The sequence below is a fragment of the Gymnogyps californianus genome, chromosome 18 (assembly GCF_018139145.2).
Source record: "Gymnogyps californianus isolate 813 chromosome 18, ASM1813914v2, whole genome shotgun sequence".
Taxonomy (NCBI): domain Eukaryota; kingdom Metazoa; phylum Chordata; class Aves; order Accipitriformes; family Cathartidae; genus Gymnogyps; species Gymnogyps californianus.
This window is the reverse complement of record NC_059488.1, coordinates 1,226,772-1,244,192: the sequence shown is the minus strand read 5'-3', so window position 1 is coordinate 1,244,192 and position 17,421 is coordinate 1,226,772.

Below are 17,421 nucleotides of genomic sequence, written 5' to 3'. Positions count from 1 at the left end.
AAACGCCATCTCCAGCCAAGGTCTGTTTTGGCCGTGTGGGAACCTGCCTCTCATGGGCACGTTCCACCGATTGCAAAAATTAATTCAATTTCTAGCAGGTCCAGATCCTGATCGCATACACATTTTTCTCATATATGCCTTGAGACTTCTACTTCGTCTGCTGTGTACGTGGTTCTGAGAGGATTTAGGAAATTATACTGTTGAGATCTTGCTACATAATATCCTCATTAACAAATTAAACTTTGTGTCTAAAACTTCCCTCCTGTTCCTCCTTGGGCCAATGGTCCTCACACAGACCACTGCCATTGACTTTACTCAGCGCCAGGAGCCTAGCTAGACACCTTATGAGGTCTGCACCTTTGTGTCTCGCTCCGTGGTCCTCCCAGAGCAGCTATCCAAACATCCAGCAACGGGATCCTCCCCGCTGCATCCTCCATCCAGGACATTACATCCTACAGCCGACATTTTGTGGCGTCCATTGGGCAGGTGTCCCTCATCTCTTGGATTTCCACCTACGTCTCTCAGATAGTGATAACGGAACAGAAATCCAAATCTTACTGGGAAAATGAGAATGATATGTGTGTTCTGCTTGGGTTGGATTTGTTAAAAGTTATTAGGAATGAATGTGACAAATCAGAGTTAATCCCCCAAAATGACTAGCTGCAGCTTTCTCAAAAGCACTTGATAAGATTGCTTGAGAGTTTGGATGTCCAGCCAATATTTTTTTCCAGCAAAAGATAATTTAGAAATTGAGCCAAACCACTATAAGAAAACTCTGTGCTATTTCTACCAGTTTTGTGAAGATCAGAACCCTAACCGGTTTCACTAGGGAAAACACTCTTTTCTTGTACCTCTACAAAAGGTATACAATTTTTATATTTTTAATATTTGGAAATGAACTATTGGCTTACCTGTACCAAATCACCAAGGAGTAGAAGAAATTAAGTCTGGAGACCAAGTACCAGAAACTAGTCTGCATACAGATGACTTACCCCCAATACTAGGACCACACAAGAATCAGATGCAATGGAGACGGTGGAGGTATTAGATTCCCAAGGAGGTGGAGCAGTAGGAAATGATGCCCTTAAGTGATAAAACACTAAGATTTAAATGGAAAATTTTTACAAGTGAAGATATATACACACAAAATGCATGCCCGAGCATGCTGTCAGGAACAGAAATGGTCAAAGACTTGAGCAGGTGAGAGGTTGCCTCTCAAAATGTCTGTCTTGGTTAAAACAATCTCTTAAAATATGTGTGCTGCCCTGACCTTTCTGCTGCCACCAGCAGTCCATTGCAATAGTTCAGTCTAGTGGTTAAACACTGTGATACATTACTGGCTTTCTGCGGAAATGGGCAAGGCTTGTGGTAGTTCCCTGAAGCAGCTGGAGTGACACACGATTAGCCACTTATTCCATTAATGCTGGATTTCTTTTTCTCTCAGAAATTAACTCTGAACAGTTTGTTTTGTATAAATGTGCTCTGTTATTAGGAATGTACTTATCATAGGAACATATTTCTATCCACTGATGGCTTTTCAACTATTCACAGTGGTATTTTTCTTCCACTACTCATTATTTATGGTGAATAAGCCATCATGTAAGTCACCTGGTATTGCTTTGGCTCCATGACTGGGTGACTGAAATGTTTATAGATAGGTGGAGGGATAGCAGCGTATTTTCAAGGTGGCCAAGCAACCACATGCAGAATAAATGCCAGCTCATGTGTACTGCAAAGGGAGTCATGATAACATTGCTGCTTGTTGCTAAAGAAATTGGAAATACACTGAAAATCTCACAGCACAATAACGAAGATAACATCCTGCATACAACTTGGGCAATAAAAGCTTCTTTTTTTTTTAATAGCAGACAATTTTAACATTAACCAGTGTGGAATTAAAAGGGGTCACCAAAGAAAAACACAAACGGGATTGAAGCTGGATCTCCAGTTTGTGTGAATAAGCATGGGTCCACGGCCGCATCGCTGGACTGGGGCAGGTTTCCACACCTGGGACTTGGCCTTGGGAGGGGATGTGTTCATCTTCTTGCAGAGGTCAGGGAGAGATTCAGCTTCAGAGGACCACCAAATGCTTCTGGGTGGAAGAAGATGAACCTCTCTGTAAGCCCTGACAGCAACATCTGTCAGTGCAGAGGGAAGGTCTGAGCTGGAGAAGGAATGGAAAATGAGGTACCAACGGCATGGGAGAGCATTCTGGCTAAATGAATGGTCTCAGATGCTGAACTGCATCACTCCAACTGAGACCCTGGGCTGGCAGCTCTTCGGCCACCTCCATAAGCCCTGTGGACCCGAATGTGATATTAAAATATCTTTCATTAGAAGAGGTCCCTTTACCCTTGGCACATCTAGGTGGGAAAGCAATTTTCCACAGCAGTTTTCAGCCAGGAGCTCCCATTGCCTTGTTGAGACCCATCCCTCACTATGAGAAAGGGCTTGCCTGCAAAAAGGCAAATCCTTGATTTTTGGGTAGAGCATGTCTTCCAAAAAAGAAGCCTGGGCCTGAACAGAAGCTATCAGGAGACAGAGGACACTCACCTTCCCTCAGGACTTTGTGCCAGTATTTAATCACCTCCATTGTTAAAACCTTGTGGTTTATTTAGTCTGAATTTCTCCAGCTTCAGCTCCCAGCCATTAGTTCTTACTATGCCTTTCTCCATTAAATTAAAGAGCCTTTAGTACCTGGTATTTTCTCCCCATGAAGGTACTTACACGCTAATCAAGTCACGTCTCACTCTTCCTTTCTACAATCTAAACAGACTGTACTTTTAAAAATCATTCACTGTAGGGCATTTTCGCCCATCCTCAAATTATTTTTGTGGCTCTTTTCTGAACCTTCTCCAGTTCCTGTACCCTTTTACAAGCGCGAACATCAGACTGGCGTCTCATAATCCAGGCTTGATGTGAGCACTTGCATATGGAGGGAAGAAATCTTTCCTTACTCTTACTCGTGCCTGTGTTAACATACACCAGACTACGTTAACTCTTCATGCGCTAGCAGCTTACGTTTGCTCACTTGCCCACAGTGGTCTTCAATCCATTTTTGGAGCCACTGTTTTCCAGGAGGTCCTTTTTGCCTTTAGATGGGTCAGCTTGCACTTGGCTTCACATTACGACCTGTGAATGGGCCCATGTGCTCCCGATCACTCAATTCGCTGCCTTTTCAGGTGCATTGCAAACATCTGCTGCATCCAGGCAATACGCTTCCCAAACCCACTTCCAGTTCCAGCAAAAAAGGAAATCGGACTTGTTTGACAGGATCTAATTGCTGTGAAACCATGTGGACCAACATTTGTTGATTTTCTAGGTGTTCAATCTGTGATGGTACCATTATTTTGCCTAGGACCTATGCCAGGCTCACTTGCTTAGAAATAACTCGTTAGCCTGCTACCCCAGCTTGAATATCAACACATCGCTATTGCAACATGTATTAAAAATCAGCGTCAGAGTATAAGAAATCTCCTCAACCTGCTATTTTAGGATGCTGAAGTATAAAGTGAGAGATACGCCAATGTTAAAATGTTCGGATCTAATAGATGTTGCTTAATATTACCCTGACATACTAAGGGGCAGAAAAAATACATCTGCATGCCTTGACATACATTTGCACTGAGGGATTCAGTGTCCACTCATGCCGCCTAAGTGCCCTTTTGCTGTTCAAATGCATATTCAGTTTGGGTGTCTGGAAAGGAAAACAGCCAGCTGGAGTTTTTCTGTGTGTCATTTATTAATTCTTTATTTATAAAACAAGGCTGACATGACCGAGTGCGTGATAGAGTGTATGTCAGACAGGCTCATGTGAAGGTGATAGTGGTGGGGCTGAAACGACAAAATGACTTGGTTCTCAGCTGAGCAGCTCCTGGAGAACAGGGTTTTCATGCAGTGCTACCGGCTCAGAGGCTCTTCAGACCTCTCCCTCTCTTAAAAAAAAAGTGTATGTATGAAAAGCATTTGTAATTATCATACAGTGCAGCACATTAGCACAGATACAGCTACAGTCCTGTCACTTTGTAGTGATAATAGTATATTGTTGGTGTTGTGTTTCTCCTACAATGACAGCACTAAAGGAACGCTAATGCCTGGCAGCGCAGATGCAAAGATACAGCATTATTTTACTACAAATATGGGGGTAAATACAACAGATTTATGGCACGTACAATGTACACTGTTGGATTAGAGCACAACACAGTCCTTCCTCCTTATGCTGTGAGTAAGGCTGTGGGAAGAAATGGTGAATATTCCATGTATTATAGATCCCAATTACTGCAGAATAACACAGCGGAGCAAGGTCTGTATTGACCATGCACTCAAATTACGCAATAAATGTGTGTTATGCAGCAACGCTGACACAAAAGACCCATGGAGGTGGCTGAACAGGAGAAAGGACTATCACTGTGGAGGAGGAGAATAAACCCAGACTGATAAAATCTCAGCCCCAGGTGCCCAGCAGACCCCACCAGCTCCGAGCTCCTCTTGGGTCGGGAGGGTGTGGAGACACCTCACTTTCCCTTTTCCTTTTGCTCTGCCCTTTGCTGGACCCTCTCTCCACTTCTTCTCTGTCTTTGACTGTCCTTCTGCGGTTGCTGTCGTCAGCCAGAAAGTGGAGAGGACCCCGCTGCTAACCTGGGCGCTTCCCTTGAGCCTGGCTCAGAAAGGAGTGTCCTGGTTTCAGCTGGGATAGAGTTAATTTTCTCATAGTAGCTGGTACAGTGCTGTGTTTTGGATTTAGGATGAGCATAATGTTGATAACACACTGACGTTTTTTAGTTGTTGCTAAGTAGTGTTTATACTAAGTCAAGGATTTTTCAGCTTCTCATGCCCAGCCAGCAAGAAGGCTGGAGGGGCACGAGAAGCTGGGAGGGGCACAGCCAGGACAGCTGACCCAAACTGGCCAAAGGGATATTCCATACCATATGACGTCATGCCCAGTATATAAACTGGGGGAGCTGGCCAGGAGGGGTGGATCGCTGCTCAGGAATTAACTGGGCATCGGTCATTGAGTAGTGAGCAATTGCATTGTGCATCACTTGTTTTGTATATTCTAATTCTTTTAGTATTATTTTTGTCATTTTATTATTATTATAATTATCATTACTTTCCTTCCTTTCTGTCCTGTTAAACTGTCTTTGTCTCAACCCATGAGTTTTTGGGTTTGGGGGTTTTCTTGTTTGTTTGGTTTCGTTTGGTTTGGGGGGAGGGTGGGTTTGTTGTTTTTTTTTTTCATTCTCTCCCCCATCCCACTGGGTGGGGGGAGTGAGCGAGCGGCTGCGTGGTGCTTAGTTGCCAGCTGGAGTTAAACCAGGTTAAACAGGAGTCTTCAGGGATCTTCCATGGAAGCCAGTTTGGGATGTCGAGTTCCCATCCCAGTGCTAGAAATCTTACTTTTAAACAGGCTGTGAGATCTTTACAGGATGGTGACAGCACCATCTGTGCAAAGTATCTGCCTTAACTCCTGCTTTTACTGAAATGGCCTATACTGAAGGAAAAGCAGCTCCACATGAACACTGTGTATAAAGCTGCAATAATACGACTCTAACTAGTTACCTACTGTGCCCACCAGACAACAGGAGAGCCCACAGACAGTGATTTATCCTGCAACCAGTGCTGGTATTTATCTTACCACCTTAGCACCAGGCATTCTCAGGACTGACAGCAATTACGGTCTGAAGGAGAAAATCAACAGACTGACCCTTTGCAAAGTGGGAATGTGGCTGCTGGCAAACAGGAGCTGCTGGAAAGAGCAAGCCCCAGTGTGGCTCGGCACCGTTCGCTGGTCCCCAATCCCGGGCCGGGCAAGCGCCTGCCAGAGCATTTGTAACGAGTGACCCCCCTGCAGCAGCTCAGGAGGCAGAAACCCGACGTGAACAGCCTGCAAGGGAACCTCAGTTTGCATTTTTCCAGACTTTCCTTGCTTCTGTTAGCAACAAGGTAACATCCCGACAGTCCTGAGGAAACTCCTCACGCCTACCTCCATCCAGATGGCAGCGAGGCTGCGGCTGCTGTACCCCATCCACCCATTCTGCCAAATAACTGAGAAACATCAACCATATGTTTTTACAACAGTTTGTAGAGACTTACTGGGAGTTCAACTGTATCTGACACAAATGTCCTACAGCACACAGACCCTGGATCTTCAGCCTAGCATTCGACTTTCTGCCTCTTTCAGCCTATTTCTACACTTTCAGCTGCAGGCAAGGTCATCAGGACTTGTTTGATGGGCAGGGAGTCACAATTTTCTCCTGACACCTGATGCCAGCTGCGCTATATTTGTAATATTCTCAGAGGAAACCCACCTGGGAGCAGAGACAGAGCCCAGAAAATATCAATCCAAAAGGTTTTCAGCTATGGCCAGCTACAGGGCTTGGAAACAGGAGGTTGGAAAGGTATCGGTAGCCTAATTGCACTCACAGATGGTCCTACTTTCTCTGTACTCTATGGACCCTAATACCAGTATTTTGCTGATTTAGGGTGACACAAAAGCCACAATGTGTCTAAAAAGAGCAGAAAGAGGTGAAGAAATGTCAGACAGCTGCTCTGGCCAGCTTTGTACTCAGTCTTTGATGCCTCTAAGAAAACCCTCACATAGGCATCACTGATGGCTCACAGGTCTTCGCTCTGTTGACTGTACCTTTCCCTTCAGCCTTGCTTGGTGCACTCCAGCTGCCTGACAACTCCATGGGCCATTGGCTACGGCAAAGGAAGAGAGACATATTTAAATTATTTGGCTCTTTGATATAGGTGAGCTCTGCCCTCTTCTGCCTTCTGAGCCAGGTCATCTCTCTGCACCTCACCTGCAAGGTGCACCATAAGCTCCTCTGAATTGCTTCTTCACAAGAGTTTTCCTTCTTTGAGGAGCACGTGAGGATGTCTTTTTAAGATGTAGGTAAAACAAGGTGGCTTGGCATCCTCACCATCCCATTGTAAAGGTTGCATTTTTCAGTGGCAAATTAAGAAGATTGATTGATCAAATTCTTCTAGCATTTTCCAGCTGCTTTGTCACACAGGGTCACTTCTTTGGCACCCTCATGCTAAGCCTTCCTGAGACGCTGCTGCCAGGAAATTCATTATTTAACAAGGGAGTTTCAAAGCAAGGTCCGGGGTTCCCTGTGCCATGGCCTCTGACAGGTTTTGCAGCCAGCTGGTGACATTTTCCTCCTGCAGCTCCTGCAGCTCGGCTGAGGGGAGCTGCAAAGGGAAAAACATCAGGCAGCTTTCCTGGCGTGGGCTGTCTGAACTGCCACAACCTGCTCCAGGTTTCCAGGTTCAGGGACGACTGAAGAAATGGAGGTGCTCCACGCTGGCCTTGCAGACATTCACCCTTCACACTGACACAGACGAGCACTGCAGTTCCTTTGCTACTTCTCTCAGCTGGAGCCTGGTGACCTCTGCATATGTTAAAGATAAACATTAATCAAAGAAGGCTCAAGTGTACCTGCTCAGTGGTCTAGAGCTGCTTGACATTGCTCGAGGTACCAGGGCAGGAGGAGGGGACGTGGCACAACAAACACTATTTCTGTTGCTATTGCCATTAGACAATGGGTGTGCACATAGGCTGTGACATTTGAGGGATGTCCCAGAGACCTTGCCCACCAATGTCACCCCTTGCTGTTGCAAACTCAGGTCTCTATTTCAGGGTGCACCCACTGACTCATTTTGCCAGAGTGGAGGGAGATCAGGTCTGGAAGCGTGTCACACGTCAACGTGCAGTGCAGGTGAAACCAGCACATCCCCAGGGCACGTGGGTGTATGAGCTATGGAGGTGGCCAGGCGCCCCTGGGGCATCCTGACCATCAGTCCAGATGTGTCCCAGCGGGTCTTGCAAGCTTGCTGACCCCCACTTGTTTCATGACTCCCACACCTTTTCCCCTACACGATGCAATCGTCGCCAACACAGCCTCTCATTTCTCCAAGCCATAGCATCGCAGTTCTGGGAGGCCAAAGAGACCCCATCTCAAATTAACATCTGGATCAAAATGACAGCTGTTTGATGCTTCCCACCATGTTTCCTTGTAACTTTTCCCTCCAGAAAGATGAGGCAATTGCAGCTGAGCTGTTCCAGGCAGTTTTTCCTAGCCCTAGACTGCTGGTCTGGGTGTAATTGGCCCATATTTTGTCTAACTACTTGGTGTCTTTGTGGAGGGGGTGGTCAATGGAGGTGCACAGCCTTTTGAGGTCGGGCCCTTACCCCCAGGTCTCCCTGTGGAATTTGGGGAGCCAGAACACTCAAATCTGGGGAGCGCATTTCCTCCCACCACAGACCTGGGCTTCAGCACAGGAGATGCTCTCGGCCGCTCTATCCTCCTTTCCATGGGACGTCAGGTGAATGCCCCCTTTGGGGCTTTTCTGTGCTTGGACTTGTGACCATTTAGCGTGAGGTGTCATGTCAACATGACTCAGTTCAACCTGAGGAAAGGTGCAGCATGTACTCTCTTTTCCGTACCCGCCAGGCCTCTTTCAGCTTGCCTAAGATAATGAGGAAGAAGCTTAAGCTCATTTGGAATAGGTCACTGCAACCACACTAAAAATGCCTTTGCACTGGTTGAATTGGTTTAACTGCACCAGTTTAACTCTACGTGGTAGCAGGAACCTAATTCCTCCTAAGTAAGAATTTTTGTTTCTCCAAGTGTTTCAGAGCAGAGAAAAATAAGGAAAGCAACACATGTCAGCGACCTTCAGGCAGATGTATATCCTGTAAGTAGTCTGTAATCTAGAAGAGACTGTATACTGAGCCATAGAATTATGGTGTCACATGTTGTGCTCCTATAATTAAAGTTTTTCCATTGTAAACTCCATTTTTAGGGGGTTATAACTTTTCTAAGAGAGTGAACAGCAATGACCTGTTTCTGCATTCTAAGCAGGTTTTAAGGTCATTATGTGAGTGTTAACGTTCCGTTACAGTATATTGTAATGAAATGAGTCTTTCAGAGTAAAAGCATTTCACAGTATTGGCAAAAATGAGCATATTCATCTTAATTTTTGCATCTACTTAATTTCAGGAGCTTTTGTAATTAAATGTTTGGTTGCACTAGCAAATAGAGGAAGCAAATCCTTGTCATCATGAAAACAATCCTATTCCATCTGCGTGCTCTGCTGGGGAGGAATGAAAATAGCTTTACATGGAACTTCTTAAAAAGCCAAATTATGATTGTTCCATACTGGAGGAGCAGATGGGTTTTATTTTCTCAAGGTACTCACAGGCATTGGCTCCTGCTCCCCAGCTGGTATCTGGCGATCACCTGCTTGAGAACGTGCACTTTCCAAGGTAATTGCACATTTTCCTGCACTGCTGGATGGAGTTCTACTACAGCACCAGGAGTGGCCGAACACTCCCAGGGAACTGCCACCCTGAAGTGAAAATAGAGCTGTAAGGAGGTGGTGAGCGAGAAGCAGCGTGGTGGTCAGGGGGATCAAGCAATGCCCCGCTCTTTCCAGCTGCGCAGGGGGACCAGGACACACAAAGTCTTCTGCTTCCCACGGGTGAAGGGTATGAGCCACCACACATAGCACCCTTCCCAGAGGCAGGTGACTGCCTTCTCTAGGCAACAAAGCTGCCCAGGTGACCACAAAATACATTGAGAAGAGTCTGGTTCACTGTCATTACCTTTTTCCTAGAAGGAGACCACCATATTTTGTAGGATTCCCATTGGGATGATTGCTCAGGTGCTTGACCACAGAGCAATTCAGGACAGTGCTTAAAGTTTAGCTTCTCTCAGATGTATGATTCTACCTTCACTCATAGTCAGAATTTCTTTTCCCTTAGGAAACCACCACTCCAGAGTGAGAAAAGTGGACTCTTCCTAGAGATACGGGTCTTGCAACATGGTCACCCACCTGCGATTGGTGAGCCCACAACTGGAAATCATGTCCCATTGGGGTGCTCTTCTACCAAAAAGTTGTTGACATGTTGGACAGATGAGAGAGAATGAGAATGATTCAAAGGCTGGAAAATAGTATTATAATTACAAATAACCACTCAACCTTTTTTATCAGTCCAAAGGATGTAACTCATAGATTTCAAGTTCTTCCATGGGGAGAGGAGCTTGAATGGTGGATGACTCCTGGACAGAGTAGGAAAAGGCAGACTGACAGCCAACAGTTAGAAAGTGAAGGTAGACATGTTCAGGCCAGAAATAAAGTGCAATTTTTAATAGTGAGGTAGCTGATCATGGAAATAGCATGCCTGGGGACACAGTGGATTTTTCTTCACTTGGAGCCCTTAAATCAAGTCTTGCCATCTTTTCAGAGGCATAAGTTATGGGTTTGAACTGCAAATTATTGGTGAGAGTCTTTGGCCTCTGTTAAGTAGAGGGTCTGACCAGCAGTTGCGATGGTCCTTTATGGCCTGAAGTCCATGAATCCCTGCCTTTCAGCAGCTTTTTCAGTCCAATGATGAGAATATTCACATCTTTCAAATCATACATCTGAGAGAAGCTAAACTTCTTAAGCATTGTCCTGAATTGCTCTGCTAATAATCAGGGTTGGAAGTAGCTAAACTGAAGGATTTGCAGACACAGATCCAGTTCAGGAGAGCACTGCTGCATGGGTTTCTTCAGAAAAATGTCCCTGAATGTGCTACAGCGAGCTCCAGTCTTCATCTGCAAAAGAGACTATACACACCCTGCGTGCTGCTTGGGGATGGGATGGGATGGGATGGGACGGGACGGGATGGGACATGAGCTGCCTTCATCCTTCTGCTACGGTGGGGCCAACCCTCAGGGTAGTGGAGATTGCTTAAAAATCATGGCTAGGGAATGAGGAACAGGAGAGAAAGTGATAGAAAAAAGGGCTTGAGTGGTGTCAGATCCGGCTATTTGGCTGTAGTTTGTTGAACTGGACTATGAGTTCTCCTTGCTCGTGTTCAAGAACCTGCACTCAGAGCTGCCAGGGAATGGGGAGCCTTTCTTACAGGAATGAGCTAAAAACCTGGGTCTGAGCAGGCTAGCAAAAAAAACTTTATCGTTTGTAAATCTACCTGGAGGACATGAGGGAGGGAGAGGAGCTCTTTGAACTGCGAGTCCATGGTGGCACAAGAACAGACGCATTGGCCATAGGTAAATGGAGGCTGTAACCTAGAAGGATCCAAGCCCTCAGAGAACTGGGGTTTGGGTGGGACAGGCAAGAAACCAAACTGATTTCCAGATGGGAACAAAAACATTTATGAGCAGGACTGTCATGAACATGGTACAGCCCTTGTACTGAGGGACACATGCTTAAGATCCTCCCATTTTATGTTCTCCATTCCTAAATTTTCCGATCCCCATCAACAGAGAGAAATCTCCCATGAAGCAAAGGATTTCTACTTTAATACAGTGCAACAGCAGAACAGGTCCACCAGCAAAGGAGAATCAAAAGAGACACAGCTCTGACTTCAAAACCCAAGCCTGTCAGAGTTGGGGGAAAAAAAAGAAAAAAGAAGAAACTGGTCCTGAAGCCAGATATTTCAACACTTCTGCCAAAAAAACACCCATCAGAGCCAGGTCAAGGAGGTACCTGCTGCTGGCAGAGCAGTCACCAACCTGCCCTCCCAGGATGGTCTCCCTGCAGCAAGCTCCCCTTGCACCCTGAACCCAGGGACCTGGTGCTGATGCTACTCATTTGTTTGATGTCACCATCCCATGGGAAACATCTCTGTTCCTCATACACACCTCTATAGGCACATGGGAAACATTGTAAAGGAGATTATGACAGGACATACATTCCAACATCTTTAGAGTAGCCAGTTTTACTAGTTTTACCAAGAAAAGCTTAGAATATTCTGATGTGTCTTCAAGATAGAGCACTTCCTGAAAAATGAAGTGATTTATTGACAGAGATCGGCTGGAAGCAGGCAGAGAAATGCTGTTTTTCCAGTGAGTAAGAAAAAAAGTGTTAGGCTGGGACGAAATCACTGAACAAATCTTCTTTTCATCTCCAATTCTGCAGCCCCTGTGTTTGTGTGCACAGTGCCACCGAGGTCATAACGAGGATTTGCAGGACAAGGGTTACCAAGTGGCTTGTGAGAATTGGGATTTTTTCTGAGGAAAGTGAGAGGAAAGCTATTTCTGAGCCCTCCGATCCACTGCCTCCCGCAGCCCCACGCTTCCTCCCTTGAGCATCTCTGCTCTCAGCAATGGGCCAGCTGGGTGTTACTGCAACCAGACGAGAAATGATCTCACCCCTAGGGAAGGGATCACCTTGTTCCCTCGGCAAACAGCAGAGAAAGGAGTAAAGAAGAGTTTGTAGCTGAGTGCACTGGCCGCATGGGTGCAGGGGGGCTGTCTCAGGGTATAGTCCTGCCTGTTTTTGTAAAAGTTCACACTAATGCGCTGGGCTCGGACAGGGAGCAGCGCAGAGCACAGTCTCTCTTCAGGCGTTTATCAGAGTTCACATGGTTAACTGAAATATTTCTGCTCCTACAGCTTTAATTCATTCAGTGTAGTTCAGAAGCTTCTGATAATAAGACCTAATTTATAATTAGGCCTTATCAGTAATCAGTTAATTTATAGAACCCTAATTCTCACGAAGGTATTTCAGAGGCTTTGCTTATTACATTGTGGAGCTAATGCCCATAGACAACCAAATCACAATGATAGGATGGAAACAAATTTCAGGGTAATCCTGCTCCGTAACTACTTTAGTTATTTACTTCAAATTTCACGCAGTGGGTGTAATAACGTGTCCCATTTATGCAAGCAGCCAGGGACAAGGGTACTTCATTCAAACCTGTCAGGAATAGCATATCAATAACAGGTAACCTTCCCCGTGCATTTAGCCAGCTGTTATCTCCCGGGGATTTCCAGAGATCTGATATGTGCTGAGAAGCGAGTCCCACGCAAGGGAAGGGAAGATGCTGGTGGGGAGGGATGCAGCCAAGGCTGGAGACATCACCTCCAAGTCTGAATCGACAGCACATGGAGAACCACAGAAAGCTTCTCATAGGCTTCAGGTCTGATGGTTCCAACATTGCCAGTCTGGATCAGCATAAGTTCCCCAAAATTCCCAACTGGATATTTCTGGTGGAGCTGATTCCCTAGATGGATGGTCACTGCTCTCTTCTGGCTCATTGGGATGCATTCCCAAATTGTTCCAGCCTTTCCTGCAACCATATCACCCTGCAAACCCATCTTCACCTTCCCATCAGCTTTCTCCATGCTTTCAGATCTTTCCACAACTCTGACTCCTGGTTTCTCACCCAGGTAGCATGTTGCTCTCACATTGTTCCCTCCAAAGCACTGAGAAAAAATCAAGACAAACCCTCTCTCTCTACCTCTCTAGGCCCTTTCAGATCACATCACTGTTCATTCATGCTTGTTTCTCTTCCAAATGATGTGCATCCACAATATTTCTTGCTGTGCTTGCTTTCAGAGAATTGATAACTATTTTAAGACCAAGCCCAGGCTCTAATGAGCCCAGATTGTTGCCTTGCAGTGCAAAGCTCTCCTTGGTTGACTGTCATTTCTCCAGCCCTTAAGCCCTCTGAGAGCTCCCAGCCAACCAGTTTCAATTAAATTTCAATTAACATATCTGAGCAAAATGTTATATGCTACGAATTCACCAGGAGGGCTGGATTAAAGTACAAACACGAGCAGCTCACCCCCGAGGCACTCGCTTCTGGGACTGCGCGGCCATACGAAAACCTCGCTTTGCTCTAAAAAACGTGGCTGTTCCCAGTGGCGGCAGGCTGGACGGCGGGCCTGCGAGGGCAGAGTTGGTGGGAACTGAAAAGGAGTCACCATCCCACCAGGGACCTCCTGGCCTGCAGCCTGAAGTCCTGGGCCAGCACGTCGGGTGACGCTGCCCCTGTGGCACACGACGGCTGTTGCACCACAGCACAGTCCTGCCCTCACCCCCAGGAGGATGCAGAGCCCTGCGTGGGCGGTGAGCCTTGGTCCACATTTTCCAATACATCCCTTTAGCTCCTGACTTCCCTTTGGTTTTGTCTTGTGAGTGCCTCACTCATCATTTGTATTTGTTTTACTGAAACTCCCTTTGTGAGGAGAGATTTTATTAAGTCCTTCAGGGTCTCAGCTCCAGCAGCTGTGGGTCGCCATCCATTTCATCTTTCTTCCACGGGCACTGCTTTCCCCAATGTCCTTCTCCCGCCCCATCGGCCCACGGGATATTTCTATTCTCCACATGTGCGACGGCAGCGCAGCTCATGCTGTTGTTTTCCAGCCCCTGCCTTCTCCCTTTGAACTCCACCGTTCCTTGCTCAGATCTCTCCCACTCCCCAGTCCACTTCTAGGACAGGTTTTCTTTTATCCTCAAATCTATGAGCCGCCTTTTCCTGATGCCACATCAGCCAATTCTCCTTCCTTGTAATTGCAGAGGAGCTGCAGTCTGTTGTGCTTTAATTAAAGTGTATTAGTAGTGGCATGTTATTGATTTACTATACATTTGCATTAGCTGAGTACTTTACACTCTTATCTGATGGGCAAAGGATTGATACAGTGCACTGAACCTCCCTTGATGAAATACAAACGGGAGATGCAGAAGGCCCACCTGGGTAGATCTGCGGAGCGCCGGCTGGTTGGCAGTAGCTTCTGTTATTGCCAGCCGCAAATCCAGATGATAAGGCATGAAGCTTGAAAAACGGTTTTATTTAGACTGGCAGAACTTTCCAATCAAAATCTTTCACATTTCATGCTTCTGTCTTTATTTCCCTGCTTGCAGCACAGAAAAATGCTTTGGCTTGTGCCCATTCACACAGGGTGGGAACTGCCCGGCACAGTAAAATGCACAGAAATTTGAAAGCAAGTTCATCTCTTCAGAGCAGGCTCACAGCGTGCAGAAGCTACGTTATCAAGGTTCATGCCTTATGGTTTTGTGACCGTGAGGATACCCTCTAGGTCTGCAGGGAAACCTGGTTTTGTCCCTACCAAGACGAAAAGGCAGCTCCTGTGCTCCAGTGTGTCACTCCACCAGCTGAGCCAGAGCCATCTTGGTACCACGCCATGAAATGGAGCTTACTGCTTCCTCTTTCCGTCCCAGAACCTTTGCAGAGCTGGGGACATTTCAGGCACTATCTCTTCTCACCTGGTGAATGTCTCCTCTCTTCATCACATGCCGTACTCAGCAGCCTGTTTATGTGGCAAAGAGAGGAAGGGGACATGGCACATCTCAATGAGCTCAATGAACCTCACCCCACACAGGTGGGACAAGTTTGGTGAGAGAAGGCATAGAAACTGGTCATTCTGCTGTGATTTCAGTTCACAGACGGGCTAGGGCACGCCGAGCTGTGGATGGGGCTCAGGGTACCAGAAGAGCTCTGTGAAGGATCCCAGCTGATCAGACCTGAGTACCCGGAGCTGGGCAAGCCGCACTTCACAACTTTTCCTTGGTGTCACGGTCGTCTGTGATACTAAGCCAAGCAGAAAGTCCTGGCCGATATGGGATGTGTCTGTAGTGCTGATCTGCACAGCCTCGTGGCAGCGCGTGGTGGAAACGCGGCTCTTTGCCTGCCCATGAATGTGCTGGCTGCCGCAGAGAGGCAGTGAGGAGCCCTGGCTGTCAGCAGGCTCCACCAGCGTGTCAGTGGGTCTGGTGTCCAGGGGTGGCTGAATTGGACTTCGTAAGGCTCCGCGCTGGGTTTCCAGTCCCACATGCCCTGAGCACGTGCAGCAGCAGAGGCGGATCACGCTGACCCCACTCTGGAAAGGCACTTCTGCCCCACAGCAGGGTCTCCTTGACAGTCTTTAACATCACGATCTCTGCACAGGCGCTGTCAGCTCCTGTGTGCCAGGTTCTCTGACTGACACTTCTGCATCACCTGCTTTAGGTCAAACCTTTCCCTGCAATCTCTTCTGATGGCATCTCGGTGACAGCTTTCACGTGAATCAAGCGGGGATCCGAGCCAAGCCGCAGCACATGGTCATGGTCAGCACACTGGTCTCGCAGCCCAGCGGAGCAGCTTTTCTGGTCTCTTCGACTGCTTTGCTATAGAGACTGCATATTTTGCAAGAGCTGCGCTCACAAGAGGTGCGCTGGCTCTGCAGTGTCTAACAGACCAGCTCATAGAGCACTCAAGTATTTGAATGTTCCTCTCTTCCTGGCTCTTCTGAGCATCTGAGCAACACTATGAGGATCTTTGCAAGTACCAACAGTGAAACCACATCTCCCTGCATGTGCAGAGCCTGGAATTCCCCGTGCTTAGGCTAGCAAAGGCGCTTCCCTGTAAAGCACCCTTACCCAGAGTGATGGCTTTTCTTGTTAATGCTAGAACTGATTGAAATTTGTGTCCTAAAAAGCAGATTTATCAAAATCCAAAAGTGTCATAGAGCTGTATAATTTTTGATAGATACTTGGGGTTTGATTTGTTGAAATACTTGAAGAAAGTCATAACTAATTTTTCTGTACAAATTTACTACTAATAATTACTGCACGACAACATTTTTCATCTACTGGCAAGTTCTTTTTTCATTTTCTTTTTAGAAGGACTACTCATTTACAGGTTTATTTTATACAAGTTGCAATGTAGTATTCATTCATAAAATACACCCTATGAAACAGAGCACAGACTAAGTAAAAAGCTAAAGTAACAATACTCAAGAAATATGCTAAATTTCTTTTTGCCAGACATGTTGAAAGGCACATTGCAGGGGAGATTTACTTTTCTGTCCTGTTCTAGTTACCGTGTTTCCCTGTACACTGAAGCACTCACATTTCATCTTAGATGGCATGCTTCAATTTTAAGAAATCAAATTTGTTAAATTCTCCAGCAAAAGAGAGAAAACGCAGTGATTTGCTCTGCACCTGAGCGCTGCTCGGAGCTCTCGCCCGATGCGTGCGAGCCAGAGCAGCCGCATCCCTCCCAGGGCCACCCGTGAGCCGTCGAGGTTTCTGTGCAGAGCAGCCTGCCGTCAGGTCTAATAAATACTGCACCGTATTGATCTGGGACCACATTTCTGCTGTAAGGGTCAAAATCTCAGCATCAATTCTTCCAGTGACAGCAACTGGTTCTTGCTGCTCCGGCGTGACTGGCATTGCTAGGAATTGCAGTCTTTGAGCTCTCCGTCAGATCCAGTTCATCCCCTGGTGTCTGTTTTTGGGCACGTTGAGGAGCAATGTGACCCCCCCGCCCAGGCGGTCCAGGGGGGCTGGGGCAGACACGGAGGTTGTGTGCCACATCACCCCAGCCCCGTGCCAGGGTACCACCCCAGAGTTCAATGCCGTTTCACTATTGCAGAGCTGAACAGAATCAGAGCTGGTGATGCTCGTTGTACTTTTACCAAGGATTTTTTTATTGCTCATTAGATGGTCAGGGAGAGCATTAGCACAAAATGCAAAACAGAAACAGCTAAGCCACCCACAGGACACATCCCCACATCGGTATCTCCAGCAAGGCTGAATAAGACTTTTTGTCTCGCAGGAGGGTTTGCACCTCCCAGCCCAGTGCAAAGTACAAACTCCCGGGGAAGGACCATGCTC